A 6,040-nucleotide genomic window follows, 5' to 3' on the forward strand; every position below is an offset into this window, starting at 1 on the left:
TGGCGCATTAACACACAGCACCACACCAGGACTCATTAGAAATTAGAAAATGTGTATTTCTAAGAAATATTATGATGGAACAAGACAGAGAGGGTCATTTTGTGTAAAGAAAACCAAACCAACTGTCAGAGTTATATCAGTCTAACCTAGGAGGTTGTGTGTGTGTTGAAGACAAGGTGAACAGGTCTGCAGTTCAAACCCACCAGCTGCTACTAGGGAACCCTATATAGGGTCGCTATGAGTAGGAATAGACTTAGCGGGACTTAATGACAACAACAGTAAATGCTGGCATTCTGGTGTGGTGTTCTAGACTGCTAACCACAAAGAATATGGTTCAAACCCCTATACAGGGTCCCTATGCATCAGAACTGACTCACCTGCACATAACAACAACAACAATAGTAAATTAATAAAATATCAAAGAATAGTGAGGAGAAGACATCTGAGAAGAGAAATGCTTTTGTTTGTAAACTAGAAAGTGAATATGAGTAGAAACAAATTTAGTAAAGCACAGAAAGCTAGATTCTAACTTTGTTTTCCCGGACTTCCATCTATCACATTTATTATTCTTATTAATTCACAAAATAGCATGCTGTTCTTTGAAAAACTTAGATACTTAGTCACAAAGCTTTAGAAACTTGGAGGATTCTGTCTTCTCTGATTATAAAGCTGCTCCAGATTCATCTTAGATATTGCTGACCCAATGCAGTCTAAAGTAACATCTTTCTCTATAGAGTCATGGTTCATTTCAGTATAAAGGAACCTTTACAGACCATAATCTGGGCACTACATATTATCAAGTGTATAGGGCTTGTTAATCTCTCCATAAAGTAATACTATCAACATTCCAATGGTAGTATTTTTTATTTTTATTTATTTTATTTTATTTAAAAGTAAACTTTTAAATTTTAGCTCTTAGTCATTCTTGTATTCTTACATGTATTTTGCAATTCTCTTGGTTGAATAAAATGTTTCTAAGAATATGCATCTATGGTTTCCAGAGGCTTGAGATTTGACAACTGAATGTTTTCATTGTCTTGTTGTTTAGAAACTTTAAGGATTTGATGTCCTCAAGTGTAACATATGAGATGCTATGAACAAAATTTAAGAATCTTACAAAATGATGTTGCTCTTAAGTGTCATTGAATCAGCTCCGACCCTGTATAGGGTTTCAGAGGAGCTGCTTAGAAGCTTGAAGCACCAAACTTGTTGGTTCAAATCAACTTTGCAGTCCGGTGCATTAACCCACAGCACATACCAGACTCCTAGAAAAGGATAGAGTAGGTGAAAATAATTTTTAGCTGTCCTTATATTACTATAAAGGAGCTCTGGTAGTGTAGTGGTTACAAATCGGGCTGCTAACCTCAAGGTCGGCAGTTAGAAGCTACCAGCTGTTCCATGGAAGAAAGATGAGGCTTTCTGCTCCCGTAAAGATTTGCAGCTTTGGAAACCCTGTGCAGGGTCACTATGAATGGAAACCGACTCCACGATACTTAACAACAATAACAACATATTACTATAGATGCCAGTAGAACATTTTTATTAATTTTTATTTTTAACTCAGTACTAATTAATTATAAAAATTCATGGATTTTGATTCTTTTTTTTGTGAACTGTGAAACCTACTTGTCAACCAAGTGTTCCACATACTTCCAAATATTTCAACAGCTAAGGAAAAACCATATGAGGCTATTGAAAACACCATGGCTTGGGTCAGGTGCACCTGATCTCAAGCTGACATCTCTGCTCTTCAATACTTTAAAAAGTTCCTGTGCAGCAGATTTGCCCAATGCAATACGTCCGTCTGATCTCTTGACTGCTGCTTCCATGAGTGTTGATAGTTGATCCAAGAAGAATGAAGTCCTTGACAACTTCAATCTTTTCTCCATTGATAAGAATGTTGTTTATTGGTCCAGTGGTGAGGATTTTTGTTTTCTTGACATTGAAATGTAATACATATCAAAGGCTGTGCTGTTTGATCTTCATAAGTAAATGTTTCAAGTCCTCTTATGGATGCAAAAGCTGGACAGTAAATAAGGAAGATAGTAGAAGAATTGATGCCTTTGAGTTGTGGTGTTGGAGGAGAATACTGAAAGTGCCATGGACTGCCAAAAGAACCAATAGATTTGTTTGGAAGAAGTGCAGCCAGAGTGCTCTTGGAGGCCAGGATGGCTAAGCTTCGTCTCTCATACTTTGGACATATTGTCAGGAGGGAACAGTCGCTGGAGAAGGATGTCATGCTGGGTAAGGTGGAGGGTCAGAAAAAAATAGGAAGACCCCTAACGAGATGGATTGGCCAGGTAGCATCACTGATGGACTCAAGTGTGGCAGCGGTAGTGAGGTTGGACCAGGATTGGACATTGTTTCGTTGTGCTGTGCATGGGATCGCTTTGAGTCGGTTCCGACTTGATGGCACCTGAAAACAACAAAGGAAAAACCATAGAGATTTAGAGGAAATGTCATATATAGTGCTTTTTTAAGGGTGTTTTCTTGTTGTTGTTTTTTACCATAATTCAGGAAATAAAAATTATGTCGATGCTTAAAGAACACAGAGAAAGTTTTGAATTTAATAGATATGATAGATATATTATTGAAATATACTTATAGAGAAAGGTAATAATTAATTTGGGATGGAAACCTATTCCTTCATTTATTGATTTATTCATTTAACTAGTTAAACAACAACTTCTGAAAGAACTGAAGTCATCATCTATAGAAGTGGTTCAAGCTCACCAGCCGCTCTTCAAAAATCCTAAACAGGGTTGCTATAGGTAGGAATCAACTCGACGGCACTTAAAAACGATTGTCAACTGGACAAAGATACTTGTCTAAGTTACCTTGTGCTGCTTCAACAGAAATACCGTAGGTAGGTGCCTTTAACAAACAGACATTTATTCCCTCCCAGTTAAAGGGGCTAGAAATCTGAATTCAGAGTGCCAGCTTTAAGGGAAGGTTTCTCTCTCTTATGGCCCTGGGGGAATGTCCTTGTACCTTCAGTTTCTATGCCTTTGCTTTCTTGTGATGTTCCTATGGCATGAAATCTGTAGTCCTCTATCTATGCTCTCCAGCTTAATCTGCTCCTTTTATATCTCAAAATGACTTACTGGAAACATACCCACACTAATATTGTCTTCTAATATAACAAAGAAAGTCCATTCCCAAATGGGATTATAACCATAGATGTATTGGTGTTGTGGTTAAGTACCGTGGAGTTGGTTCCGACTCATAGCGACCCTGTACAGGGTTTGTTGTTGTTGTTGTTAAGTGCCGTCGAGTCGGTTCCGACCCATAGCGACCCTGTACAGGGTTTCCGAGGCTGCAAATCTTTATGGGAGTAGAAAGCCTCCTCTTTCTCCTGTGGAACAGCTGGTAGTTTCGAACTGCTGACCCTGAAGTTAACGCCAGATTTGTAACCACTACGCTGCCAAAGCTCCTATAACCATAGATGTGTGGTTGATGCTAAATGCCACCAAGTCTGTTGTAATACATAGCAACCCTATATAGGGTTTCCAAGGAGTGGCTGATGTATTTGAATTGTGGACCTTAGGGTTCAAATCGAACTTGTAGTCCAGTGCTTATCCTACACTGCTAAATTAGGACTCCAAACATAGATATAGGGGTTCAGATTTATAATATACATTTTGGGGGCACACAATTCAATTCAATCCATAGTATTTGTGTAGGGAGTTTTGGCAAAAAGTATTAGTAGTTTTTAGAAATATTATGAATTGGAATTTTAACTTCCATAAATTTACATTAATAATATGCAATTACAGATTTAGCATGAAGTTATTGAGCACAGTGATGTTTATTATGGTGGTGGTTGTGTGTCACTGAGTCACTTCTAACTCAAATTTACTCTGTAAATATTTGTGGGAGCAGAAATCTTTATGTCTCTCTGAGCAGTGCCTGGTAGATTCAAACTGCTGACCCTGTGGGTGGCAACCCAGCTCATCATAATCTACTACATTACAAGGCTCCTGCTGCTTATTTTTGTTGTTGTAGTTAAGTGGCCTCAAGTTGGTTGTGACCTATAGTGACCCTGCATAGAGTTTCAACCACTGACCTTGTGGTTCAAACTGATTTTGCAGTCCAATGCATTAACCACAGCACCACACCAGGATAGTAGACACTATAATAGACATTAAATATATCCATTCATCTGAAAATACATTCATTAAATTATAATATATCCATGATATGTGATTATGCAACTTCTAAATATTATGCTTCCAAAGAATATCTTATACTATGTGAATTTCAAAGAATATTTAATGACATGAAAAGCATTCATATTGGTTTAGAAAATATAAAAAATAGTAGTGTAGCTCAACACATTCTAAATCTGTTTAAAATGACAATAAAAGCAAAATTCATGGGAAACATAATGAAAGTAAATTTAAATATTTGAAATTGTTATGTCTGGATGATAATTTGAAAGTAACTTTAACTTTTTAATTTTTTAAAAATTTTCAATAATTTTACAAGGAATTTGTTTTGTTCAGTTATTTTCTGTGAGTTTAAAAAATATATTTTGCTTTATAACAGTAATTATATTATACCTTTAGAAGGCATGCAAAAGTTCAAATAAAATATATATGATGGTAAGAAAGGAAAATAGGGATAGAAAATTTATTAATTTTGAGTTAGAGGAATAATTGACAAACTTTGAAGTTCTTCACAACTGCTACAATTAGCAAGAGCTTTGGGCTCAGCGTTCCTGGTAACTAGATAAACATAGACACTTAATACTGTTACATGATTGACAGTCTAAATAAGTTAAAGACAAATTAGACACTAAGAGGAAACACAACTGTTCCTGGTAATGGGGTTTAAGAGCCTTTCAGTGAATCTTTGCAAAAGGATATTGAGTTATGCTGTCAAAGGGATAGACAGACAATCTTTGTTGAATGAGCAGTATTGCAACTCAACTTTTAGATTTGACTGTGTGAATGGGTGGAAAGGAAGCTGGATAGACACATTCCAGACAGAGAAAACAATAGGAATAAAGATAAAAGGATGAATGAGTTCAAAATGTATTTAAGCTGTCTAAGATGGCAGAGGTCGATGGTTTATACTGAATTGTTGTTGAAAAACATCTGGCGTGCCAATGTCAAATATGAAACTTGGAGATAAGAGAAAGAGATGCAAGAGAGAGAAAGAGGGAGAGGAAGAGACAGATAGAGAAAAGGAGGGTGAGAGAGAAAGGCAAAATGACAGAGAAAAAACCTTAAGTTCTATTGAGGAGAAAGAGCATGTATCAGTATCTTAAAATATTGATTTTACTTACAAGGAGGAATATATTCAAACTGATGAACTTTTATATACTTAGAAAATATTATTCCATCAAAAGCAATATCTGTGATTTTTTAAACTTTGATTATGTCAGAAGTTTTAATGAACTTGTCTTTAATTTTTATAATTTTTCAATTTAACAATTTTTATTCCAGTTTTAAAGATAAGGTGATTCAATGATTGAGTTGCTCATTGGTGTGTGGTAATGAGATCGTTTGGTGACTTTCTGCCAATTTCTGATACTTAAATTTAGTCTATGTATGGATGGTAATTTGAAAGTAACTTTAACTGAAGTTCAATCAAATGAAAAGTAATATAATACATCTTTCTGAAACATAATGTTTTAAACTTATGAGTCTTAAAGATAAAAGAAAGTTAAGATCTTTGCTTCTGCAAAACTCAAATGCCTAGACCATAAGATTTTCAGAAAATTCTTCCAAATTTTATTTTACATTAAGATAAATGATAATACGATGATCAGAGACTAGTATTCTTGGAAGAGTCCACGGTGCATTCAAACATTAAATTGCATTTAGCTGTATCTAAATTCTTATCAACAAATACACTTCAGAATGTGTTCCATCTTTATCATGGATAGAATTTCCCTTATAATATTACAGTGATGAAGATACTACTTGCAGACTAACTGGCAGTATGGACGGACTATTCTCTGCTTTACAGCATGGATCAGCAGTTAGAGTTGTAGTAAGGGTTTCCTGAAAAGAGATCAGCATTTTCTTTAAGA

This window comes from Chrysochloris asiatica, unplaced genomic scaffold, assembly GCF_000296735.1.
Source record: "Chrysochloris asiatica unplaced genomic scaffold, ChrAsi1.0 scaffold00112, whole genome shotgun sequence".
Taxonomy (NCBI): domain Eukaryota; kingdom Metazoa; phylum Chordata; class Mammalia; order Afrosoricida; family Chrysochloridae; genus Chrysochloris; species Chrysochloris asiatica.